Source organism: Balaenoptera ricei, chromosome 1 (genome assembly GCF_028023285.1).
Source record: "Balaenoptera ricei isolate mBalRic1 chromosome 1, mBalRic1.hap2, whole genome shotgun sequence".
NCBI lineage: Eukaryota > Metazoa > Chordata > Mammalia > Artiodactyla > Balaenopteridae > Balaenoptera > Balaenoptera ricei.
In genome coordinates this window covers 189,468,232-189,488,077 of record NC_082639.1, presented here as the reverse complement: position 1 = coordinate 189,488,077, position 19,846 = coordinate 189,468,232, and the positions used below count along the sequence as shown (strand labels likewise).

The 19,846-nt window shown below is 41.6% G+C and overlaps 1 protein-coding gene across 9 annotated transcripts in view; it reads right to left on the bottom strand.

The window, feature by feature from the left end:
• NEK7 (NIMA related kinase 7) overlaps positions 1 to 19,846 on the bottom strand; it is a 340,627-nt gene that overhangs the window by 113,885 nt on the left and 206,896 nt on the right. For 2 of the 9 annotated variants that reach the window (XM_059943028.1, XM_059943038.1), the window contains exon 1: positions 2,012 to 2,438. The exons of 5 other annotated variants lie outside the window; for them this stretch is intronic. The gene's annotated coding sequence lies outside the window, so the exon portion shown is untranslated. Of the gene's footprint in view, positions 1 to 2,011; positions 2,439 to 2,483; positions 3,093 to 19,846 lie in introns of those variants that run through there. 2 more of the 9 variants (XM_059942998.1, XM_059943034.1) reach the window with 2 other exon arrangements.

The following is a 19,846-nucleotide window of genomic DNA, read 5'->3' as shown; positions in this document are numbered from 1 at the left end:
TTACGTTTTTAACCTTCAACTGCAAAAGCCAGTAGGTCATGCTATTAGAACTCAAAAATGCCAAAAAGTGGATGTCTTTAAAAGTATTATCTAGGATAAGTTTCTGATTTGTTGTTAGCAAATTCAAAATTCTATTCTTGTAAATAAGATAATACATGTCCCTTACTAAGTCCTCAAATTTTTACTCTCTTCCCTCCCTCCTTCTTTCCCCTAAACCCATTATAAAATATTATTTTAGAGGACTGTGATCATAGCTACTACTTCATTCCAACCTTTATTACGGATCACATTGGACATCATGCAAAAGACCTGAACGCATGAACAACTTGAGATGAAAGAATTCCTTCAGGATTATAAAACAGTAATAGAATCGCAAGGAAAAAGATTTTAAAACATTGGATTTCATAATGCTAAAAATGCTTGATTCTGTAATTGAATCACCCTCTGAATAAATATATCAAACCTGAAAGAATAAAGTTCCTGCTTCCTAGAAACTTTGGTGTTTCATATTCCTAACATTAAAAAAAATTTTTTAATGTCTCTTAAGGAAAAGAAATGCTCCAGTGAGCCGTCTTTTTACTTATCTTTTTACTTGCTCTTACTCTTTCCCTAGTTCAGCAAACCTAGTAAGAAACAGGTTTCACGTACCACCATTCAGTAGGGGAAAGGATCAACTCAAATCCAAGACCAAGGATACACAAGAGGAAGTCAAAAAGTGTGCAGTGTAGGCTGTGAGTAAATACATTTCCTTCATTTCTTAATCATGCATTAATATGTTTCTTCCACAGCAAATAGTTGTTTAAACCAAAGTAAGAGGTATTTTCTAATACATCATTCTGAACAAAATTAATCTTGAGTGCAGCCTACGAATCAGTAGTTTGCGACCCTGGTTGGCTACCAGGTCACCTGCAGAGTTGTTCTTGTTGCTGTTGTTTAGCTGCTTGGGCTCCCCGCCCGGATTCCTGCCCCCTGATTCTGACTGAACAGGTCTGGAGTGGGACCGGCATCTCTCCATTAAAGAATAAATACATACCGTTTCTTCTAGGTTATCCATTTTATTGGCGTATAGTTGCTGGGATATATCTGGAGAAAACCATAATTCGAAAAGACACATGCACCCCTATGTTCATAGCAGCACTATCTGCAACAGCCAAGACAAGGAAGCAACCTAAATGTCCGTCGACAGAGGAATAAATAAAGAAGATGTGGTGTATACACATACACACACAGACACACACACACACAATGGAATATTACTCAGCCATAAAAAAAGAACAAAATAACGCCATTTGCGGCAACATGGATGGACCTAGAGATTGTCATACTGAGTGAAGTAAGTCAAACAGAGAAAGAGAAATACCATATGATATCCCTTATATGGGGAATCTAAAAACAGGGTACAAAAGAATAAATACATAAAAAGGTACACAGATGATGATGGTGCACAACTCGGTTTGCAAACTACACAGCATTAGAACTTAACAAGGAAGTGGGCCAGTCTATTTCCCACTTCGCCCTTGTGTCCAGGAGCACCACTGCAGCTGTGGTGACGAGCGCTCTGGCCACCAAATCGGCCACTTGTGCTGGGCCCACTAACAGCGCTGCTTCAGAGGCAGGCAAGGAAGACGAAAGCAGCAGCTCACACTCAACATCTTTCTAAGTCTAAGTTGGACCCCAAAAGAAAGAAGCAGTGGGGTTTTTATTCCAGGACACTGACTGGTGACCTGGAGGAAGGAGGAGTGGGGGAGGGGCAACCGCAGCAGGAGCTCCAGACTCTCTCTGATGGAGTTCTGTTGTTAACATGATATTATTATATGTTATTTTTTAAAAAAAGGGAAATTAGAAGGAACACAAACATCTCTCAGCACACACGGAAGTCTCTTCTGAATATCTCCCCCCTTCCTGGTTTAAAACAGATTATCCATTAGTTTCAAATCCATACATAATCTGATTTACTCCCTAAATTACCATGTTTGGAAGTTATTTCAGACAATATATATAAATGAAATACCTGAGTTTGATTTTTATTTATTTATTTATATTTGGCCACGTTGGGTCTTCATTGCTGCACGCGGGCTTTCTCTAGTTGTGGTGAGCAGGGGCTACTCTTCATTGCGGGCTTCTCACTGCGGTGGCTTCTCTTGGTGTGGCGCACGGGCTCTAGGCACGCGGGCCTCAGCAGTTGTGGCTCACGGGCTCTAGAGCGCAGGCTCAGTAGTTGTGGCTTTCGGGCTTAGTTGCTCCGCGGCATGTGGGATCTTCCTGGACCAGGGCTCGAACCCGTGTCTCCTGCATTGGCAGGCAGATTCCCAACTACTGCACCACTAGGGAAGCCCTCTGAGTTTGATTTTTAAAATAACAAATATATAGATCTAAGCTACTGAACTTGCAGAATCATCAAGCATCTTACTATCCGCCAGTTCAGACACATGCCAAGTAAGGTCTCAGCACAGCAACAAGTAAGTGTTAAGACATGCTCTCACCTTCAGAGCTCTCTACTGTATCATCAAGGTACAAACACCGCTACTTTCATGAAAAGGATCTTTGAAAAAGAAAGGATCTATAAAAGAAAACAGGAAGGAAGAAAAGGAAGGAAGGAGGGAAACCAAAGGCAGCCCAATGAGTCAACCTCGGGCACTGTCCAGGCTGTGGATGAAACGAACGCCACTTCTTCTGAGCTCTCGCCACCAGCAGCCCTGTTTTGGGCATGGGGGCAGTGGGGGGGGGGGGGGTTGTCATTCTTCCATTATTTCTGCCGCAGGACTGTCCCGATGAGGACGTGCTCTCAGAAGCGCGATGGTCCTCACTTCTCCCCCACGGTGTCCATTCACTGAACAGGGCTTTCAGCCTCCAAAGGCCGTTAAGAGTGGCCAAGTCAACACCGAATCATTCTTTCCTTTGGCAGAGATGGAAGGTCCCCACAGAGAGAGATTCTTGCTCCCCCCGGAGAGGAAAGGAACCGAGTTCTGACGTGTGTGTAACACGCTGCTTCTCAAACTCTTCCAGGAGCCGGAGGAGGGGCCCAGCCCCGGGACCTGGGGGAACTGGCCTCGAGTCACGTCAGGGAGAAATTCACCCCAAGGCAATTGTTTCTGTTAAAAGATGAGAAGTTTTTGTTCTCCTCTTCATTATACAAAACATTTTCCCCAAAAATAATCCACAAGTGTAACTGATGCTCCAGAAAGACGGTCTCAGGGACCAGGCTTGAGAGGCGCGGCCCCGGGCCAGCATGAACTGTAATCACCTGGGCCAACGTGAACTGTAATCACCTGGGCCAGCGTGAACTGTAACCACCTGACGCTCCAGACAGAGCTCGGGCGCTTCAGCATCCATGCGGGTGCGAGGCGTCGTCTATTTCAACCCCCTTCAATTTTACACAGTAATTACAACCACTGAGATTCTAAACAGGCTTGGGAAATTAATGGTGGGGAGAGAAATGGGTATAAATGCCATGTGAGAATTCATGAAAACTTCATATTAAATATATTATTTTATTCTAAAAGCATTTGTAATTCAAATGTGTTGATTCTAGCTTAAAAACAGAAGTGGCAGGAAGATTTTTTTCCCAACAAATTTTTGTTTCTGTTTTTTTCCTTAATCCTCCTCCTCCCTGACACGAGAGTCACATTAGATAAGAGGGAGATCGGGGAGTCCGTGGTTCCCCTTGGCCCCCCCGAGCCACCTCGACTCCCAGCGAGACTGTCCTGGCGAGACTCCTGGTGAGACTGTCCTGGTGACATGGCACCGGGACAGGGGAGGAGAGAGAGGGGGGCGCTCCGCCTGCCTGTGAGGCTGTGCACACAGCGCTCCACAGGTGCGAGGGTCATCCGCTTCCAGCCCAAAAATAAAACCTTCTCAAGCACTGAGTTTCCACGCTGGACTTCAGCACCTTTCCCCGTGGTTGGCAGGGGACGCCACGTGACAAGGGCGCCCAGCCAGCCCTCCGAGTGAACAAAGGCTGGGCCACATTTGTTCATATTCCTGACAACGCCTACGACGGCACTAAAACTTGAACACGATGACCGATGCCTGCGAACACCCAGCCCCTAAGCCAGTGTAACAAATGTGCAGCTCCAGTGCTGCCGCGGCCACATCTGAGTTATTTCTGTTCTGGAAAGAGACGTGGATAAAGTACCTCTGACTTTTTACGTTCAGCCAAAAAGAGTCAGCAGACTAGATGCCCTCAGAGGAACGACTGTAATCAAGTGTGCTCAGACGTGACATTTTAGCTCGGCGCTGAATCTGAACTACAGCACTCCCTGTGATGGCCACACAGGTCATTACGAGCCCTGCCGAACAAGAGGCTCCCCAGTTCTGATGACTCTGAGCCAGTCTGTGTCTCACACCAGTTTCAGTATCTGCTGCATCCTGAAACGTGACCTTCAAGTGTTCCCTGTTGTGGCCCCTGAGAGGGAAGGCGCACCTCCCAGCCCTGCTGCTTCCTCAAGGTTTGCACGTCCCTGGGACAGAAACCCCACCCGCCTCTGTCACCTGCCTTCTCCCAGCAGATGATCAACAGGGTGAGGTTCCAGAGAGAGGAGAGACGGGAGCAGAAAAAGCAATTCTAAAAATCAAGGAAGAACAGCAGGCAAGAAGAGACATTAAGCGGTGGCCAATTTCTTAGCATATTAATGATGGATTCTATAGAAGTATTCAGTCACTGAAGTTTGACAATCTAAAGCAGGGATCAGCCAACTCACTTGGCAAAGGGTCACAGAGAAAACATTTCCAGCTTCACAGGCCATACAGTCTCTGCTGCAACCACCCGACCCTAATGGCAAAGCCGCCGTGGACCACATACAGAGGAAGAGAAGGAGCGGTGTTCGCATATAACTTTATTCAGAACAATGGGTCAGGGCCATATGTGGCCACAGGCCATAGTTTGCCCACCCTTGATCTGAAGCAATGTTTGTCACATTTTGGCCCAGTGAAAATCTGGGACCCAGGAGATACTTCATTGGCCCTTTTGATCTGAAACCATCTCTGCTAAACCTGGAGCCTCGCATTCCCACTGCGTACTGCACTACACACTCTGGGTTTATCAAATGAACGAAATGAATCAATGAGATAAAATAGGATACAGGCCTATGAAATTTAAGCTAAAGTAAGACTGAACTATTTTGTGGTTATCCTAACGACACTATAAATCAGATACACCCTACGGGGTTAATTCTGGGGGGACTCACTAATTTACACTTCTGTTGTTCCCTCCTCACCACAATGAATGCAAATACAACCCTCTCCCACTAAAAAGCCCACAAATTAATAAAATTATAAACAATAAAACATAGCCTGTGCATCACAGACCGCAAGAATCCCTATCAAAAATTCTATGGATCGCAACAACTCAACATGAACAAGTACAAAATTGAGGGAAGGCAGCCAGTAAGTCTAGCATCACAAATAATCCAAAAAACCAAAGAGAAAGCAGTTGCTGACAGCGTAAGAAGCAAAACAAGAGATTTTGGCAGAATCGAGGTGCTGGGGTGACAAGGCTGGAGTTCAGAGAGTGCCACGGGGCAGAGGTCTAGGTGAGCATCCGAGGCAGCAGGCAAGACCCCGGACAGACCAACCTCCACGGATCAAGGTGAAAGGTGACTGCCTTCCAGAAGAAAACCGAATCCTCTCTGGAGAAGGTGACACCATTCAGGGCCTCTATGAGTTTTCATACACGGTATCTGCTGTGCAATAAAAATCACCAGGCTGGCCAAGAAACCAGACATACAACCTAAAAAAAAAAAGGGGTGGGGAGTGGATAACAGAAACAGGCCCAAAAGTGAACCAGATTTTAGAATCATCAGAAACAAACCTTAAAATAATGATTAATATGCTCTGTAAATTAGTTGAAAATACAGAGAATTTCACCAGAAAACTGGTTATCTATAAAAGGAAGCAATGCACTGCCCATGAAGTGATAAAAGTCCTAATTTACTGCTGACTCTAATAGGTCAGAGATGCATTGAAATGTCCCCGGCATTCTCCAATAGAGCACTGAAAGAGTGTATAATTAGCAAGGTAATGAATGGGGCAGGGCTGAAACAGCAACAACAACAACGGAACGACTGACAAAGCAGGCGAGAAAGAAGGCAGAGGAGCAACAAAGACCAGCTGGAAGAGTAGAAAATAAATAATAAAATGATAGGCTTAAATCCAAATATTTCAGTAATGGCATTAAATGTAAATGAATGAACTACTAGCTCCAATTATAAGACAAAACTGATCAGACCAGATACTCACAAATTCTAAATTGTTTGTAAGATATGTCATATACAGTAGGACACAAAAAGATTAGAAGAATGAAAAAGAAATACTACTTGACAATGGCCAAAAGAAAGCTGGTGTAACTCTATTTAGATTAGACAAAGTAGCTTTTAAAGAGAAAAAGCATTATTAAAAGGAGGAATATCTTATAAAAATGAAAGGTACAATTCAACAAGGCACAACAATCCTATATTTGAATAACATAGCCTGAATCTATTAAGCAAAAAATTGACAAAACTAGAAGGAAAAAAACCCCACACAATTCTACAATCAAGAGTTGGAGGTTTTAAAACACCTCTCTCAGCAGCAAACAGAACTAGCAGAGGAAAAAAGAAAAAAGCAGTACATAAAGAAGAGTTAAACTGCACAATTAACTGATTAATATCAATGGTATGAATTGCATGCAGCGGAAAGAAGAGAGTCTAAAGTCTCCCGGTCACCCTCCAGGTCAGGTGCTGGTCCCTCGAGCTGCGGGACTGATGGCTGCTGAGGGCTCACACCTGAGCTCCTCTCGAGGCAGCTGCATCTACAGACAGTCATACAAAGGTCCAGACCCCTCCATCAGCCTGGGACCATCCCGAAGGGCCAGTCTAGCCCTGGAACGTTCCCGTGGGATTGGCTGAAGCCTCTGCTGCAACCACACTGCAATTCAGTACCTCCACTGCCCATCCTGCTTCCTCCCAGGTGTTGTTCCCGAAAGCATTATACAGAAAACAAAAGGCCACGCATGCAGGTCTCAGAGTCTGTTTTCTGAAGGATCTGGCCAACGGCAGTTGCCAGTAGGAGTGGTCCAGAAAGCAGACGCATAGATGGGATTCTGCGCCTGGACCACAGGCGACAGGTGAAGCACAGGCAGCCCCTCGCATGAGTAATGGTGCGATTGTTAAAACTTTCACTAGTCACGCAGGGGGACGCAATACCAGCTGAAGGAAATTTACTGGCAGGTGGAGTAATCCCACCTGATGAGAGGCGGACGGGAAGTAGTGGCTGTAAGAACTATGGAATCAGCTGTTGCTGGGGTCATCAGCGAATGGTAGGGGATGAAAACTGAGAGTGATTTGAGGTCACATGAAAAGTAAGAAGGCTCCTTTCATCGTCTGCAGTCAGCAGAAAGGGCCGAAGATTGGGCCCAAGACTAACTGCCGGGGTAGCAGATCATCAGTTCTGCTGAGACTGCTATTCCGAGGTCAGGATCCGGACTGGGAAGAACTGGGGCTCTGAGATGTGACATAGGGGCGTTTGTGGAAATAAATATGTGGAAATATTTGTGGAAACTGCAAGTATTAGTACATTACTGCAAATGTACGCACAACTATTCTTGGAAGTGCAGAGCTTTTTAAACTAAATGGAAATAGGGATGGTGGTGGTATTGCTGTGCCAGGAAGGCTTCCCACTGACCTACAAGCATTTTGCCTTTCCCTCTTCCCTCTTCTCCACTGACTATCTCTATCAATAGCAAATACCGAAATGACTACTTCAGGTCCAGCTTCTCCTCTAAGCATCTCCACTGCAAGCGTGCTATCCAAAAGTGAGCTCAATGACTTCCCCACGAACTGATTCCAACTATTTTCACTTCAACCCTTAAACACTACCATCCACTTCGTCCCTACAGTGGAAACTATGGAGTGATCCTTCATTCAGCCCTGTCTGCCCCACATCCAATAAAGTTCCAAGTCATACCAATAACTTAAAAAGAGCAGGAATAAATGAAATAGAAAATAAAGACAGTAATACTCCACAAAACCAAAAGCTGGTTCTTTACAAAAAAAAAAAAAAATTAATAAAAATAGACAAACCTATGGCAAGATTGATCGAGAAAAAAGGAAAGTGAAAAGAAAGATAATAAAAATATAAGAATAGCTACAAATCCAGAAGAATAAGAAATGTCAGGGGGAAAGAATACAAAAATAATAATAATTTTTGTCAGTAAATCTAAAACCTTAGATGAAATGGACAAATTCCTGAAAAAATGTGTATTTGTTATGTCTATGAAACTAATTCTGAATTATGAAAGAAAAAGGAGCCAAAAATAGCCAAGAAATTTTTGAGAAACACCACCAAGGCAAAGGGCTTTTCCCAAACAGAGATCAAGACTTACTGAAAGTGTAACTGAAGCAGGAAAAAACAAAGACCAGCAGAGCAGAACTACAGCCCAGAAACAGAACTACTCACGTATGAAAACTTTATATGTGACGGAACAGGCACTACATGTGTACATACATAAGTAGGGGACCACCACCTTCCACTACACACAGTGGGCTAGAGACCTAAATGTGAAAAGTAAAACTTTAAAACTTTTGAGGAAAATAGACAAGTATCTTCATGACATCAAAGTAGAAGGAAATATACTTCAGGATAAAAGATATAACTATGAAACACTGATAAGCTCAATGATGTTCGTTCATCAAGGGAGACAACTGAAAAAGTGCAGAAAATTCATAGACCAGGAAAAAAATATTCGTAATACATACAACCAACACAGACCTAATATCTAGGATTTGTGAAGAGCTCAATAAACAAGACAATCCAATTTTTTTAATTGGCAAAGACATGAACAAGTAATTTTCAGAAGAGCATTTGAAAAAATATTCAATCTCAGCATTTTAAGATCAGAGATAGGCAAATTAAACTAACAATAGGGTGCTATTTCATACCCATCGGAGAGGCTAAAAACTTTAAATTCTGGCAAAATAAAACCAAGATATGGAGCAACTGGAACTCTCATATACTGTAGGTGGGAATATTTGGAGGACAACGTCCCTAGGACCTCCCAATTCCCCTCCTATGTGCCCAAAAGACACACACAAGAATGCTCAGGGCATGTTGGAAAGAGCATTTCACTTCTGCCAGAAGACCCCCTTCCCAGGGGAATAACAGCCTAGGACCCCTCCCTCCACGTGCTAGCTTCCCAGTTTGAGGGTTCCTAATCCACTGAGTTAAAATAGAAGTGATCTCTGTTACTACTTGTTTTTAAACACTTTTTAAAAATATAAAAATGATAAATACTATATAAAATTTATGACTACCTCTTTACTGTTTAATAGAAAACATAGCAAAAACCTTTCACTGATTTAGAAAAGTCAATATTCTAACAAATCTCACTTGCTGGAAGTAAAACAGTCATTCTCTTCTTGGGCCAATCTCCTAATAAATGGTGGAAATACAGAACAAAACAATTCTAGAAAAAAATACTAAATTTCTAAATGTATAATTATACTGATAATTATACATTTAGAAAAACCATATTTTAATTCTAGCATTCCATAAAATAGCAAACTCAATAAATATACATTTTGTTAAAGCTTAAGTCATTTAAAAAGCATTAAAGAAAAATAATGGTATAAAAACACCACCACTCTGACAGTTTGAGTTGGTTTGCCTGTCTTGGGAGAAAATACCAGAATACTCTGACTTAGGAAGATGGAGGCATGTTGAAACTTAGAGGAGTCTCAAGAGTCTGTCTGTTGCAACTGACTGAGACATGACAGTGTGCTCCCAGACGACAACCCTGAAACGGACCCAATTCCTAAGTTTCACAGTGGATTTGGACGGCAACTCTGACAGTACTGGGGGTGGGTGAGAGGGATCGCTGGATATTTTTTACGCATCTTCAGGAAAAGGAAACTTAATGCTAAGGTAATATTTTCATCAGAACATTTTCTTCTGTCTCATTTGATTCAAGTACAGTACAAGCACTTCTGGAAATAGTATGACTAAGAGCATAGGAAAGAATTATCCGTGGTGTTTGGAATGGTTCACTTTATGTGTCAAGTTGACTGGGTCATGGGGTGCCCAGATATTTGGTTAAACATGATTTCTGAGCTTCTGTGAGAGTGCTTCCAGATGAAACAGGCACTCGAATCAGAGGACGGAGTTAAGCAGCCTGCCCTCCCCACAGGGGGGAGCAGCATCCAATCCATCAAGGGCCTGAATACGGCAAAAAGGCGGAGAAAGGGAACACTCTCTCTCTGGACGACTGCTGAGCTGGAATGTTGGTTTTCTCCTGCCCTGGCCTGGGATTCACACCACTGGCACTCCTAGTCCTCAGGCCTTCGTACTTGCATTACAACTTACACCACCACTTCTCCCGGTTTGGGGGCCCTTGGACTTGGACTAGAACTACATCACCAGCTTTCCTGGGTCTCCAGCTTGCAGATGGCAGATCTGGGGACACCCCAGCCTCCGGAATCGCGTGAGCAGATTCCTTACCGCAAATCTCTTTACACATGTGTATCTGATGTGTGTATGTATGTATACAGCTGGATACACGGCTAGTTGCACAGGTTAAGGTAACCACATATACAGAGAGAGGTATGTGTGTGTGTGTGTTTGTATGTGTATCCTCTTGGTTCTGTTTCTCTGGAGAACCCTGTCTAATACAGTGTTGTATTCTTAAATTAACATATTAGTTTATACAGCAATACAAATCAAATAATTTACGTAAACACAAAATAATGATACTCTTCCCCTCTTTTTTTTTTTTAATCAGTGGACACTAAAGTGAAGTTTAACTTTTAAATCAGTTAATATACAAATTCCTTACTCATTCTAACAACTTCTTAAAATTGACTAAATGCTGTTTAACTGAGTAGTTACCTTTTCGAATTTTTTAGTGTATCATCCGAGCTTAGTAGCTATTCTGGGCATAATACTAAAAAGAATGCAGCCCCTGAAGGAATGAATAAAATAATTTTAAGTTGTTGGTCCCAAAAGAACAAATACTTTGAAATATTCTGAAACATAAAATCTGCCTTCATCTTAAAAGCCTTTAACATTAATCTGAAAGTTTAAAGAGGTCTGTGAGTCATGAGATGTTTGCTCCCAGACTGAAATTCTATATAAAAATTGCTCCCTGGAAAGAATTCTCAACCAGAGGTTATAAAAACCAAAAGCAGTATTAACAATGGAAAGTCCAATCTAACATCAGCCTGACAGCTACGACACCCTACTCAGCAGCGTCCTACGACTGACTGCTCACTCCACTCAGGGTTAGGAGGAATCCTTAGTCCTTTTAACTTGGAAGATGCAAGTATCTGCTTCTCTCCATTGTGCTTTAAATATAACTAATCAAAGTATAAGATACTGGTTCATACAATCAGGGATTAATTACATCGTAATTAACCAAAAACAGCAAAATCTTCCAATGTCTCTTTCAAATGACAGCCCTGGGCTCCGGAGCTACGACCCGGAGTGCAACACGAGCACGGCAGCCGTCCAGGCCCCTCCCCTCCTCCCTGGGCCCCGCGGGCAGAGGCACCCCCGCGGCCGTGCTGGTGCTCCCGCTGGTGGCTGTGCTCTCAGGAACCGCTGGGCTCCAATCACGCCTCACTGTCCACTTGCAGCCCCCTCAGAGTTGGGGCAGGCCAAGCTTCCTGCTCGCTTTGTCGCCTACTCTAGTCTTAGCACCGACGCCTTTCGGGCCTGCACGACAGCCAGCAAATAACAATACTAGAAACAGGACAAAACAACCACCACCTGTTCTTCACACAGTAGCTTGGCATTTCACACCTTTAAAGGAAACTGTAAAGGTAAGAGGGAGTTCAACAAATCAGAATATTAACTTCGACGGATTTAATGTTCTATTTCACCAAACACACACCCAATATGCCTTGACATCTGAGTTCATTACTAAACAGAAAACTAAGAAGATAATATTTCAATAGCTATGGAAATAATTTCAAATACATCCTTTCACATATAAAAATAATTTCTATTAATCAGTTTACTGTTCTAAACATACTGACCATAAGTTTAAATAAAATGACCATTAGAAAGGTGATCCGGGGACATAAATCTTCTAGCTCGTTAAAGAATCGCAGCATAAATTCTCTCCTCCCCGCAATGCAGAACTCCTTTGGGATAAGGTCATCTTCTAGGGCCAAGATTCTGCGTACATGTTTTAACAGAGAAAATGATTTATAGATTTTCATTTTCACGTTCAATATTTCAGTATGCACCCAACGGTATGGCCTCAGGAAATTGAAACAGAAATGACAAGTTATCTGGAAGACGACCAGCAACCAATCACCAATCAAACTGAACGAGTCCTTTCTTTTCACAAAACCCAGCTTTATATATTTATACATAATTTTTTATGCCAATATTGTTTCTATTGAAACAAGTAACAAGACTACCTTTCTCTCCCCTCTGGACCCTTTCATGCCTTGTTATTCCCTCACCAATTTGTAGTTAAACCTTAAGCATGTATCATACAATGTGCAGAAAAACAACCACAATTCAGACTACCTGAAGAAGATATCTGTTTCCTTAGCAAATTCCACAATTTACAGCTTTCTAAGGCTGGTTCCGTGGGTGACACTTCACAGTTACCACAAATGCATTGGTCTCAATTTTTAAGATTACAGGAAAAAGCATACACATAAGTTAACTTGTACTTCAGTGTGTATTGCTCACACGTATGTTCTGTACTCAGTTCAACACTCTCATTAGTGTGAGAAAAATTCACAATAATTGTTTTTAATGTTTAAATCAGTTTGGACATAATTAAGGAAAAGAACATTTTAAAAACAAAGAAAAAAATCTCTTTGAGATATGCTCCTGTTATATCTATACTATCAAACCTATTCCCACAACTCAGCAGCTATCAAAAGGTCACTACACAAAGCAGTAAACAATAACAAAAATAGTTTCCAAATCCATGAGACCCTAGAGCCACAGTGTTCCAAGAAAGGAAACATGGAAATCAGACACAATGTTGAACTTTTGAGGAGAACCTGATCAGTAAGGCAAGGCACAATCACATGTGCTGCAAACCCAAGATTAGTTGTTAGGCAGACAATTTAGCCGACAACTGAGCACATGGGATGCACAGACAGCTGCACAGTCAGGGTAGAAATAAAAAACAAGTGCAGCTGATTGGGAGGAAGGCCCTGGTCCATTTATTTTCAGGTTCCTTTAAATCCACAAGGCGAAGCAAGTCAGTATGATTATAAATCTAATCTAACATAATATGACTTTTTCAATTTTTGGCAGTTCACATATCACACCGACTTTTTCTTCTATTATTTTCAGATCGACTAGACGTATGTTTCACCCAGGTGCGTTGACACTGATCCTCACTGACACTGATTAAGTATTTCTGAGTACCTTTATATCTCCGTCGTCACCACATTAACACTGCTTATTAAGGGCCTATTATATGCAGGTGCTACACTAGGCACCGGGCGTATATCCTGCACAGAAGGGACACGGACGCTGCCCTCAGGGAGCCTGCAATCTAGTTAGAAAGGCTCACTGTGATGGCTAGTTTGACAGGTGAAAAAGGCAAGGTGATAAAGGAGCATATACCAGAGTTTGGGGGAAACGGGGGAGGGGGCTGTCAAGGAACTCTTCCCACCGAGGCCTCAAGGATAAGCGGGAGTTCATTTAGTGAGGGAGTGGAAGAAGGGGAAGAAAGGGGACAGAGGAGGAATTCCAGGCAGTGCCCCTCCACAGGGGAGGTGTTCTGTCTGGGTTCTGTCTGTCCCTCATCCTCATCACATACAGAAAGGCTCCACTTCATGGATGGTCAGAGGTGCTTGCAACCTTCAGTATGTCAAGACACCACATTTCTTACACTTCTACTGTTTTTATATCAGATCACATAATTCAAGAAATGAGATTCTTCCGCCTGCCAATGCAGGAGACACGGGTTCTAGCCCTGGTCTGGGAAGATCCCACATGCTGCGGAGCATCTAAGCCCGTGCGCCACAACTACTGAGCCCGCGTGCCTAGAGCCCGTGCTCTGCAACAAGAGAAGCCACCACAATGAGAAGCCCACGCACCACAGCGAAGAGAAGCCCCCGCTCGCCACAACTAGAGAAAGCCCGCGCAACGAAGACCCAATGCAGCCAAGATAAATTAATTAATAAAAAAAAAAAAAGACATGAGATTCTTAGTTCTATAAGTCAGAACAAGACTTTAATAGATCCATCAAGAAAGCTTTACCAAGGAACATTCTGAATTGGGAGAATTCATTTCCTCCCTCCCAGAAGAGTATGAAGTGAAAATTTTACATCTTAAGCAGTTTCACAAAGCTGAACCATACATAAAATGAGGCAATCACCGATAACACTTGTTTAAAACAAAATGTCTGTCAGAAAACCTGGCTTATCTCAACTGATGGACACAGTTCCCATTCATGGCAGAACTAAGTTCAAATACAGAATCACTAAGCAAAAAGCTTCTCTCTGCCTGCTAAGTAAAAGAAACGCCTCAGAGAGGAGAAGTGGGCACCCCCATTAACACACCCCAGTCTTCACAGGCGTGCTTGTTTGTATTTTGAAAATAGAACAGTGAAGACATTGTTTTTAATACGGATTTTCCTAGTACCTTTCAAAAGCGTATTGTCACTGGACTTTCCCAAAACCACCAGTAACGTTCTATTTTGGCTTAGAATATTTTGTCATTACATTAGCGGAGATAAGGATAATCTTGTTATTACTGTTGACATCGTGTTCTGTTGTGTGTGTATGTGTTCTAAAATTGGTAGAACTGCTGTCAACACAAACCCAAATTTCATTTAAGAATCCTTAAGTCAACCATTAGTCACAAATCTTCTAAATTTTTGAATGATCTAGAAAAATAATGAAACAGTTTTATGAATATATAAGCAGTTTGACTATTTAAAACTGAAATTATTATATATATGAATTTTCCAATAAAGCCATGTAAAAACTGTCTCTCAGTCAAATAGGCTGACGGGAAATAAGTCAAGCCTATCAACTGAAGAAATGAAGTTCAGAAGTCTACAGTGCTTATTCATCCACTCCTTCAAAAAGGGCACTTAAAGTCATAGATTATTATAAAGAACTCCAATGCCTAAGTAAGTGAAATACTATGTACATTTATTTATATTGTATTTACCATTTGTGAAAACTGCCCAGTGAATAAAGTCAAAACCTTGCTTTCTGTTAGAGCACCTAGTATATTGTGAGTAATCAATGAGTACTAAGCACCAATAACATGGATACATTTCCTAAGAACTAAAATCTGGCATGTGCATATCTCATTATTAAATCACTTGAAAGTTATTGTTAATTAAGCATCAAACTGTTAAATGGTCCAGGTACCACCAGTACACACAATGTCCAAGGAAGTCCAGAGGAGGTTCCTACACTCCTGGATTTCTGCCTGTGATGTCCTTTAGAAAAATATGAAACAGAGAAAAGGAAAATGTTTCTATTTATGTTCTCTTCACATGATTTTTGAACCACTCTAGGGTGCTTAGTGTCATTAAACCATTAAAAAATGCTTACTGGAGTCACACGCTATGTGTCCCCCAATGCTTAGAACACAATGGGCACAAAGCAGACATTCAAGTATTTGCCAAATGAATGAAAAAATAAAGCCTACCTAATCCTGCTTTGTTTTGGTGAACTTAAAAAGCAGTGGTTAAAACTAACTCTAAATGCTAATTTAGAGTAAAATAAGAAAAGCAGCAGGGATCTGTTCCATCGATTAACTACCACAAGTGTCCAGGACTACAAGTGTGTATTTACCGTAAGTCAGAAGCATTTCAGAGCACAATGCTGAGAAGGCTAGCTAGCATCACAATAGTCAGTTGCATTCATCGTCCTAGAATACCTTCGCTATATCATCGTTCTGCTTAAAAATTTCTAATTGTTCTCCACCATTTTTAGAATAAAGTCCAGATTCCTTAGCCTGGAATTGCAGGCCCCTATTTATTCAACAGAAATGTACGAACTTCCTGCTCTGAAGCAGGCAGGTACTAAGGATAAAAAGATGAACAACAAAGGGAGCCTTCCCTTGAAGAGCTCACATCCCAGTGAAGAGGTCTCAGAAGCAACTGCCAGAGATGCAGCCGACGGAAAGTCAAGGCGAGGCTCAAGTTTCAGGCTACTCAACGCAGCCTCGGAAGACTGGCTGGTTCTCAGAAGAAGAGTTAGAGCTGGTTTTCCATTTTACGAATACCACTTTGGCAGCCATAGAGAGAATGAATCAGAGCCTCATGTCCCACTCTTTTTGCCAAACTGGCCCATTTCTGACCTTTAGAAACCCTAATTTCGCCTACCGCAACAGCTTCCAGTCACAGCCCAGCACACCCCCCTCGGCTCCCCTGGGGCCTTCGGGGGAGTCCACCCAAACCCCAGGAGAGCCCCTGTCTGCTGACGTCCCTGCAGTAGCCTGGCACTATGGTGTGCTCTCCAGGCACTAAGGGCCTCCCTCATATTGTCAATGACACCATCGGTCAGGGTTACAAAATCCTTGGTGACAAAGGCTGTGGCAGATTCCTCTGAATCTCCCATCATATCCAGCACAGTTCTTCTTCCACAATACGCCTTCACAAGGTACAGTGCATAACTGCTGCTTATCAGCTGGATTCTATTTTATCAAAACAATAATGTGTGTTTAAGTCCCTAAGTAGATAGCATGGAACAAAGAACAGAGGTTTTAAAAGTAACAGTTTCTCAAATTTAAAAACAGAAGTAGTATTTCCAAAAAAAACCCTAAAATCCCTGCATGTTTTTTTCATATTGTTTAACTACTTGTAATACATACAGAAATCAAAACCGCAGGCCTGGCAGCAAGAATACCAACCAGAAAACCAAGTCATAATCCATGATCAGAATCTTAGGCTGTAATAAGAAAGCAGGCAAACACAAGCCCATCTCTCTCTCTTACACACACACACACACACACACACACACACACACACACACTTATTCACAACTGCTGCCTCTCCAGGTCAAAGCCTAAGAGATTAAAACAAGCCTGTCCACTTGGAAACAGAGGCCAGATAGACCTACTTATTATTTAATATTTAAACAAAAGAGAAAAATCAAGAATGGCAAAACCATTATTAATGTATGTCCAAGAACACCTTCCTAACTGAAAGTTGGCAATCAAATTATGCACATCTCTATATCTCCTAGGATTTACAGTTTTGCCATCAAAAATGTCCATTACAGTCTACTACATAGAAGTTGACTAATCTGATGTCCTGATACAGACTTCTCCCTGTTGCCTACTTTTTGATTATTTCACTCTTTACTTCCATCAAACAGAGGTAAACCTGAAGAACATCTACCTATATTTTGTTTAATATGTCAAAGATATTAACATAAAACCCAGTGTCCTAACAAACGTAGTTATTTCATTAATTGTCAAAGTTTCATGAGGTCTTTACTTCAATTAAAGCGCTGTCCCTTTCACGTGTCATTTTTAAGAAACTGATTTGCTTTACAACATTTTGTTAAATGTTAACAAAATATATTTTAAATACAACTTGTGGATTAGTCCACCATCTAGGTGAAATTTCTCAAATAATCATTTCTTCTGTTATAGCACTGAATGAAACGTAAGAGTCCTACAACCCTACAAGTTTAGAACTTCATTGTTTCTGTTTACTTCTTCAGGGATGTTATCAAGGAGATTCTCACAAACATAAATAATAACAGTGGAAGAAAAGCATTTGAATATGATATGGAGAATACAACTTAACCCACTTGCACCAAGCACGGTCTTCGTAATGTCTCACTTAACGCTCTCAGCCTCACTTACCTAAAATATCAAATACAACTGGAGGACATGACTTCCAAAGTCCCTTCCAGTCTCAAACATCCGCCAAATTCTAATTTCCTCTGAAATAAACAAACAAGTCACGCTGCATAAATTGGAGCAGTTCCCTCTGAGCCAGGGACCCTGGGCAGCTGCAGGTCAGTCCCCGCCCCCGAGCAGAGCCTCCCGAGGATGCCTGAGCCATTCCTAAGATCCCTTCATGAAAGTCTTCACGGAATAAAACACTACTGAGAAACAGTCAGTGGCCAATTAATCTGAAATCTAAAATACCAAGAAGTGAAAGTTTTGATTTGCTTAGAATGACATTTCAAGTACACAGTTGACCTCACAAAAAAAACTAAGTTAATGCTACTGGGTTTGTTACTGTTTCTGAACTATTTAAAGATGATGTGATGCTCTAAGATTCCAATTTATAATTATTTACCTCCTCAAGGTTCAAGGGAACTATCATGTGTTTAAAGTTAATGGGAAAAACCATATAAAATAAATGACATTCTCAGTTTCATAACTTATCCCCTTTTAACCCTTCCCATATAGATATTTCTCTTACATTAAAAAAATCAATCATTTTGTGAATACATATTAGAGCATCATTCCATGAAGTACTTCATACAGTTTGTCCTATTATAAATCAACACTGAAAAATGTGTGAGCTATAAGCCCATTACTAACTCACACATTTGTAAATGACTATATGAATGTAATTTATTTAATAAGCCTGAGAATTTGTTGTCTCAAAGAAAAAATCGTATGTCCTCTTATAGAAAATACTCCCTGTGGCTTCTTACTGTGAACCTGTAAATCAATAAGCAAACGGCACACACCACTGGACTATCTTCCTAAAAGATTATTATGATTATCAAATATTATTACAAAGTCATAATTATCAGCAAAAAATGCTGTACCCAAAGGGGGAAAATATGGTGAGTAACAACAAAAATTATGAATTCTAGCCCTGACTCTGTCACCGTCCAGCAAATGCAAGCTTAGGAAATCCACTCAATGTCCTCCCTTTACTGCCTGTCCAGTGAAGAAAAGCCTGCCCATTCCTCAAGCAAACCGTTACAAGGAAAAGAAAGCTCATGCAAACCTCTTCTGCCATATTTTCATCTAGCTATACAGTTAAAACAGCAGATTTCAGTGTATACACTGAACAAATTACTTTAGAATAAGTAACAAAATGTTAGCAATGTAAATACTGATTCTAAATTATGACACAACTGTATTATTAATTTTCTCTCTGTAATAGAAAGGCTTTTAAATACTAGCTTTAACTGCATGCTTAATTTTCACCTGAAAATCCAAAAGAAAAAGGAAAAAAGATCTTCATGTTTCCTTGTTGCCATGATTTTTAGGGTTTCCAAATTCTGTTTATATGTCCTGTTCCAGCAAAATGAGTGTCAATATGTTTTACTGACATCTTACACTTACAGTTTTGTAATTTTTTAAAATTATTTATTTATTTATTTTTGGCTGCGTTGGGTCTTCGTTGCTGCACGCAGGCTTTCTCTAGTTGCAGTGCGCGGGCTTCTCGTTGCGGTGGCTTCTCCTGTTGCATAGCACAGGCTCTAGGCGCGCAGGCTTCAGTAGTTGTGGCTCGTGGGCTCTAGAGCGCAGGCTCAGTAGTTGTGGCTCACGGGTTTAGTTGCTCCGCTGCATGTGGGATCTTCCCCAACCAGGGCTCGAACCCGTGTCCCCTGCACTGGCAGGCGGATTCTTAACCACTGTGCCACCGGGGAAGCCCTGTAATTTTTAAAAAGTTCCCACAGGCACCTTCTCAAAACATCACAGTGGAGTGAGGGGGGGAATAATTTCCAGGTTACAGGTGAGAAAACTCCAAAGAGGCAAGTTATATGACTTATCCAAGATTATACAAGGAGAAAATAATAGAATTCAGATTTCCTGACTCCTATAAATCAGTTATTAAGTTCAGCCTATCGTGTGTCTCTTCACACACACTCACACACACACACACACACACACACAGCCCTGAGTAACTGTGGCTTCTTCCTGGAAATCGAAAGACTGCAGAAATCTGCATACA